This window comes from Zonotrichia albicollis, chromosome 18 (genome assembly GCF_047830755.1).
Source record: "Zonotrichia albicollis isolate bZonAlb1 chromosome 18, bZonAlb1.hap1, whole genome shotgun sequence".
Classification (NCBI taxonomy): Eukaryota; Metazoa; Chordata; class Aves; order Passeriformes; family Passerellidae; genus Zonotrichia; species Zonotrichia albicollis.
In genome coordinates, this window is record NC_133836.1 from 10,064,337 (window position 1) to 10,072,264 (window position 7,928).

Genomic DNA, 7,928 nt, shown 5'->3' on the forward strand with positions numbered 1-7,928 from the left:
TGAGAGGGAGGAAAAAAAGGCAGAATAATGATGAAATGTACATTTTTCATTTCGCTTTATTAAGGTTCCTTATTTTTACTGAATTCAGGATTCTTTGGAGGGTGGTCACTGCCTGCAGATCTCTGCAGGTTTAATGGCCAGCCCAGGTCATGAGAGCTAACAAGCTTTAACAAAAAATAACTACAAATGCAAATCCAGAGAGAAAAATGATATTTTCAGTCAAGGTTTCTGCTTGGTGGTTTCAATCCTGTTTGGAATTGGTGACTGAAGGGTTTTTAAGTGAACAGTCTGGTGCCACTGGCTCACACAGGTTTGGAGGACAGGCTCAGGACACATGGATGTCTGCTGCCATCATTAAATGGGGAGGTAAGTCAAGTTTTTGGTTTGTTTTGGGTTTTTACCTTTTTTTTTTCCAGGTTGTTTGATAAATGATTGATTTCTGTCACACAGTTGAAGGCAGCTGCTGATCATGTCAAGTTCCTGTTAACACTGAAAAATTACTCATTCTGGAGAAGAAACAGCCTTTTGCCCTGGTCTAAAATTTAGCAACACTGCCTAATGGCCACAGGAATATCTTTTTTCTGATGTGATTAGAGAGGAAACATTCCAAACCTCACACATCATGAGGCATCACGTAATGGGGAAGGCTCTGAATACTGATGATGCTAAATCATGTAAAACAGTTGCACAAAATGAGTGGAAAAGCAGGAGGCAAAGATTCTGCTGGGAAGGATTTCTGGGGTGGTAAAAATCTCATCCATTGAGGTTGGGAATTGCTAAAACAATTGGTTCAAGGCTGTGTGTGAAACTGAGACATGAAGGAGAGTTTGACCTGGAACCTGGGATGCTCAGTCTGTAATGGGATCTCAGCATTAGAATATTGATTAGGTCTCATTTTGGTCCAAGCCTGGAGTTTTGCAGTCCAGGAAAGGGAAATAAAGCATGGCAGAGTTGTTACCAGCCCTGCCTCAGCCTCTTGGTCTTGTCCTCCCCTGAGGGAATTCAAAACTATGGATTTGTTTCCTCTTCCGTTGAAATATCAGTTTGGGAAGAGCTTTGAAAGTCTGGGTGAAATACAGAAATGCAGTTTCTGTCCCCTGAAGATGATAAACCCTTCTCTGTTCCAAGGAAGGGACAATTGGTGGCAATCCAGTGAGTGGCTCTGCCACAGCAGGGCTTTGCTCCTGGAGGATTTCATCCATCTGAGGAGACACAGGTTCTTGCCTGCCATGTCCAGGTGCTATAAAGGGGAGTATTTACAGATATTTTGGGCTGCAAAGCTGCAGTTTTTGTGCTCTCATACCTGGGCTGCTTGTGTGGTCTGGGTAAGAGAAGTGGAGTGTGGAAGGCAGATCCTGGACTGCCCTTGCAGGGAATCATGGAATCACAGAATGGTTTGGGTTGAAAGGGACCTTAAAGATCATCTTCCAACCCCTGCCATGGGCAGGGACACTTTCCAGTAAGTCCCAATGTCCCACCTGGCCTTGGACACTGCCAGGGCTTCCATGTGCCAGGGTCTCAGCAGTGTAGTGAGGAGTGTCTGGAGCAGTGAGCAGGGCTGGGCACCTCTCAGTGCTAATCTGGCTTTCTCAGAGAAGTTTGAAGGTTTTGTGTGCTCTGAAATCCCATGAGGGATGCAGTGGATGTGCTGGCTCCCCCAGTGCTGATTCCCTGGGGGGAAATCTCATCCATGTGCTTTGAAATGGATGTGAACAGCCTCAAACACTGGCTGTGGCCTTCCTGAGGCCTGCAGTGCCTCTTTATCTTGTCAGCCAAGCAAAGGTATCAATAACCCACAGAGCCTCCGAGCAGAGGGGTTCCTCCCCATCCATCCTGCCTGGCAGGTGCTCCATCTCGATTATGCCTCAGCTCTGCTCCATCTGTCATGTTCCTGGCCTGGATGACAGAGCAGGAAGGTGCTGCTGGTGGGAGCGTTTCCTGCCTGCCTAATGGGGCTGTAATTAATGGCTGCAGCCAGCCGAGCAGAGGCACCAGGCCTCTCCTTCAGCCACCCATCCGTGCTGTGTTACACACCCTGCTCCATGGTGGTGCTGCAGATTTACATAACTTCTGAAGTATTGCTATGTTTAATTAATGTGTGATGGCGAACCTTTTCGCTGCTTTTTGCAGCCTTTTGTTGCCAAGTACCTGGCTGGGTGGATGTGGTGCCTCAGATGAAGGGGAATGTGCGGCAAGGACACGCAGGCTCTGGGAACATGGCCTGTCACTGACCCAGAGTTATCCCAGCCCTCCCTGCTGGTCACTTGTTCCCTCAGTGAGCTGAGTGTGCTGCAAAGGGGCTGCAGGGACAATCTCAAAAATGGGACTGTTCAAGAGGCTGCTTTGGCTCTCACCCTGCTTCCCCCACCGCCTCCTTTGGGAGCAGACATGTCCTGAGGGCCTGCTGGAAGGCAAGGCCGTGAGGGCAAGCTTTGCTGCCTTGGCAGCATCATCCTCATCATCATCATCAGAGCACATGGAGAGCCTCGCTGCCCATCAAAAACTGGGATTTTTACCGTCTGTGTTTTTGGGATCTCACCCCTGGCACGACTTGGCTGAGGTGTCCCTCAGTGCCCCGGCCAAAGCTCGAGTCTCTCGGGGCGCTTATACAAATGAAATTCAGCAGCCATTAACTGGCTTAATGAGCCTCTCAAATGGCTTTGGAGAGGAGCACAGGCTCCTGCTCGACCTTCTGCCCTGTTCCCGTCTGCTCACACGGCTCAGCTGACCGTGGGGTGGAACTCCAGCGCTGGGGTCTCATTTTGGGACGGCAGATCAACGTAGCTCATCCCTGAGGTGGCCTTTGGGGACAGAGGGGGTGAGCAGGCACAGCTCTGTGTGCATTAGTGAGAAGGTTCCCTGAGCGCTGAGACCCTGCAGGGCTCCCATCCATACCTGGCTCAGGTGTTCCATCCCCTCAGGTGTTCCCATCCCCTCAGGTGTTCCCATCCTCCATCCCCAAGCCAAACTCCTCCCGCGTTTCCAGTTTCACACCGACCTGCTCTTGACGTTTATAAACAAACTCTCCCATGTTAATCCACTTAAAAGCAACCGAATCCCTTCTATGGGAACACTTTTCTCCTCTTTCTGTTGCTGTGGCAATCAGCGCTGCTGAGCAGGGCAGGCGGGAGGGGCCAGCCGAGCATCCATCCTCCTTTCCTGCTGGGGCTCTGCTGCCTGTCTCGCCGCTGATTTTACCCCCATAGTGGTTTTGAAATACGAATCTTAGAGGTTTTTACAGAGAGAAGTAAATGAGAATAAACACAATGACTCATTCGGGGAGGCTGAGGCACAGGAGAGCAGTGATCAGCCAAGGGCTGAGCGCTGGCTCTAGAACTCAGCTGGAAATTACATTCTCCTTCCTCAATTTAGCTTTTACTCTGAGCTTGAGGGCAACTTAACCTTCCTTAAGGCTTTGAGTAGGGTTTTGGCTATGTCAGAGCTTCACCCACACCTCTGAGTGCATCATCTCTTGGGTGTCATACGCTTGGCCCTTCTCCATGCAGCTGGCCAGGCCAAGGCTCCCTCTGGAGCAGGTCTGATTTCTGGATCACCAGCTACATTTTGATACTTGAGTGTGAGAAGCTGGTTGCACAAACCATTGGAAGAGAGCACGTTTTCCTTGGCAGTTGGTGGAGATCAGGGGATGTTCTGTTAATCACATCCACCCAAGAGCTAGCGCTGGCAGATGGCAGCTCCCTGGGGATAATTAATCATTTGTTTGTCCAGGATGTTGAGTGTGGAATGGCAATGTCCATACAGATTCTAGGGGAAGCTCGGAGAGGACCTGTGGCCCTTGGAAAGGAGGATTTCCCTCTCCAGGGTGAAACTCATTACTTAAAGACAATAAAATCCACCCTGAAGGGATCCTGGGCTTTCTCCCTGCAACCTTTGGCTCCCCCAGGGCATCAGGCAGCTAAAGGATTGCAAAAGGAGAGGAAGAGAAACTGCCTGACATCTGTGGGCTTTGATCTGCTGTGGAAGATTTCTCCCCTCAGCCTGAGGAGAGAGGGGAATGTATTCAAAACCAGAAAGCAAATGTTTTTAGATTGGGTCTGTAAGGAGCAACACCCTTAGCTGAATTTCCTCCTGGGGAATGAGCAGCAGCAGAGTGACAAAGCTCTGCTGGCCACTGTCACGGGGCAGCTGAGCACGCTCTGCCACGGGCTCTGCCAGGGGGACACGGGGCACAGGTGCCATTTGCAGACAGCATCGCTCTCCCAGCAGGCAGGAAGGAGGGGAGAGGGCAGGCAACCTCCCTGTCCTGTTTGTTTTGCTTTGTTCTGTTTTTTGTCAGGCTTTCCTCTGGATATCTCCTCCAAATCCTCCTGTCCAAAGGCAGCTGGCTCAGCAGGGGGGTAGGAGAACAGCACAGGCAGGATGGGGATGAGGGGAACCCCCTCCCTCCCTCTGAACTCTGAGGCCTCTCTGTGCAATTTAAAGTGGGGGAAGAAAGACATCTGTACCAAGGATTTGTCAGGCTTGTTCCTGACAGATAAGCTGGTTTTACCGAGTGGCTTGACATGTAATTCCACACAGTGTGTAGATGTTTGTCTTATGTTTACCTAGAGGAAGAGATTTTTCTATCAATCCTGAAAAAATTAACCTTGTGTAACGGTGCATATCCTCGGTGAAAAAGTGTGAGGATCTGTCAAAATGTCAGGCTTGCCTGGAATGAGGGTCCTGCAGAAGACAAGTGGCATTAATGTCTTTGAAGATGTTTCATTTAGGAGTAATGGAGTCCCCAGGCTTTTGGGGGGCCCCTATAATTGAACTGAAGAGGTTATAAAGCCTAGAAGGGAAATGCTGGACAGGCAGAGACACTCTCAGAGGGAGACGGTCAGGTTATTTCTACTGTAAAACAGCATCAGAAGGAGGTGAAGAATTGTTCCTAAATTACACTCCTCGGCCTGGACCATTTTAGGGAAGTCAGTAAAACTTGGAGGTTTGCTTCTAGGGCAAAAAAGGGCTTGGGGCTGAGTTTTAGTTTAATGGTGCTCATGGAAAGAAACACAACTCCCTTCTGCTCTCTGAATCATCAGGCAGGTTTGCAGGACTGCAGAAATGAGTAATTATTAAAAAAAAAAAAGGAAAAAAAAGTCAGGAAACTTCTTGAAGCTTCCACATCTGTAATGCTGCAAGTCAGCTCACAGTGTCTCCTCTCTAAGGAAAAACCCGTGTTCAGAAAGTGCCTCCTTTCAGAGCCTGAAAATGGATCCTTTACAATCTGTATTTTTCCTACCAGGGACAGAGTGTTTGGATGGAGCTGTGTTTTCTGCCTCAGACACTGAGCACAGTGTTCCTCTTGACAACTTCATGTTGGCTTTAAAATGCTTTTTGAAATAATGCCCTTTCTCTTCTGAAGGCTCTCAAGCTCTTACAAAAGTGGAGAAATTACCCTGTTTGTGAGAAACAGGCACAGAGCTGTGGTGCCTGCACTGCTGGCAGCTTTTTGCTGTTTGCCCCAACTTGCCAATAACCAAATAAAATAACACCTGTTAATTGCCCTTTCTTTGCAAAATCCACTAATTTCATAAGCACTAGGAGGGTGAGTCTGCATTGCTCACGTTGAGGTTTGACCTTGTAAATCCAGGTTTGCTGGAGACCTGCTGGTGTTTGGTACAAGCAGTGTTTGGAGTTTGCTGTTTCACGGGAGGGACTTTCTGTTGTGGGAGATGTTGTTTTGGCCTTGGACACCTCCTCTTAACAAGCTCCTTCTCCAGGGAAGCTTTGAAACCCGCCTGAGGTTCTGCATTGGCTCTGAATGAAAGGTGTTGTGCGTCTGAAGTGCCCGGCCCAAGGGCTCTCCAGCAATGCAAACAGCCAGCACACAAAGCCATTAAAGCTCGAGTGCCTGGCCATGATTACCTGGAGACAGTTTGCAGCTGAGTCCCGCAGGAACCGGCTTTGTCTGAAAAACCACCCGCGGCAGGTGGGGAAAGTCCAGGTAGGTCTTGTTGATTCATCAGGGTGGGTGGTTTAGTCCTTCAGCCAAGGTGAGTGGGAACAAGCACAAATGAGATCAGGGAGATGGTTTAAAGAGGATTCTGTGCTTTCCCCCTCTGCTGAGGCGCTGCAATTTCCAGCTCGCATGACTTAGTGGCCCTGGTGTCTTCTATCCTGAAATCAGATACACGGCCTGGAGGAGCCAGACCTGACCTGCTCGGGTCCATTTGCAGAGTGAAACCCCAGAAGTGCAACTCCTGTGCTGCCTCAGAGCTCCTCCATCTCCTGGCACCTCTTCCATGAGGAACACAGAGCTTTTATTTTTTATTCTTATTATTTTTATTTTTTAATTTTACCTCTTGGTACCACACCAAGTGGAGCAGCTCCTTCCAGGGTGGGGAGTCTCCTGTGCATGCTCTGCTGAGCCAGAAACTGCTTGGAGTTGAGCATGCACTTCCCTCCTGTGGTTTAGAAAGCTGTATCTACATTTTTAGGCATTTTTTTTCCCCTCCAACTTACTGAGGTACGAAGGGAAGATTATGGCACTTGATGATTTAATCAACATAATCTCTAGATAAAACATGCTTATGTTATACTACTGGGAGATATTAATTTATGCTGGTTTGCTTCTCCAAAGGTAAATTAAATCATTAGTTTTAAGACTGGATTAGTTGCACATGTGCCCTGCCTCTTAAAAAGGCAGTTTAGGAGTTCTTAAAAGCTTCTTGGCCTGGCATTTCCCAGGAGTCATTGAATCCCTCCAGTGCAGGTGCCATGAAAAGTGGAACTGTGGTGCAGCACCTAAAGGTGGGACAGGGGAGCTGCTCCATGCCCCCTTCTTGGCTAGGAGTGGTGTTAGACGAGCTTGTTAATTCAGAGAGAAGGCTGTGCCCAGCTCTGGAAACCAGAATTGTTCCTTTGAGCCAGCCTTGAGCACTTGAGCTGGTTCAGGGCGAGCTGGAGCAGTGCCCACATCCATCTCCCCCTGGAAGGAGCACTGGGACACCCAGGGGATGTCACCCATCCACCAGGTGGGCTTGGAGCATCCTGCTCTGGTGGAAGGTGTCCCTGCAAGGACAGGAGCTTTAAGGTCCTTCCTACCCAGACCGTTCTGGGATTCTGTGTTTGGTGTGCTTGGGTGACCTTGGGAATTCAGGCAGCACCTCTGATCTGCCTGAAAATCCCCCCAAGTGTATCACAGAAGCTCCGTGAGGGCAGAACAAGAATTAAGAGCAGGAGATATTCACCAGAGTTGGGTGGAAGGTGTCTCAGCTCTTGCACACAGGCAGGGAAACTGAGGCACAGGGTGCCTCTCCTCACAGAGGGCAGTAGCAGCAGTGAAATCCGGGTGCCTGATGCCAGAGCCATTGGATTTGGAGCAGATGTGCCGAACTGAGCCAGTCTGTTCCCCTTGGGAATGCCCGGGGCGGAGGTGCCCCGACATTGGCTCCCCCGACCCAGGGGGAGGAGAGCTACCAGAGGCCCTAGCAGCAATTTCAGGGCTATTAAGGATGTGCTAATGAGCTTCCTGCGTCGCTTTCCAGCACTGCGCTCCGCCAGCTCTGCCCGTGCATTGACACCTCCATCCCGGAGGACAGCAAACACTCCGCTGGAGCTCTAACTCCATTTATCGCGGATCTGGGCATCAGCAGGGCTGCTGCAGCTGCAGGGGCTGAGGAGAAGACTTTTCTCAGCCCTCCATCAACACAGAGAGCAGGCGCTCAAGGCACCTCAGAGGAGCAATTGCTGGTCCCCCAGATCTGGGGCAAAACCTCACAGAATGAATGAGCTGGTGCAATGCTGCTGTGGGTGAAGGGAGAGGCAGAGAGGGCTGCTGCAGGGTGCTCTCAGCCATGCCTGGGCTCTCTCATGCAGGGTGCTTGTCACTGTCATATTTTCTGAAAAATCCCTTCGCCAGGGTTTCTTCTCCTGGGAAAATGAGAAGCCTCAGCTTCTCCGTGTTTTGCTGCTCTGGAATGTGG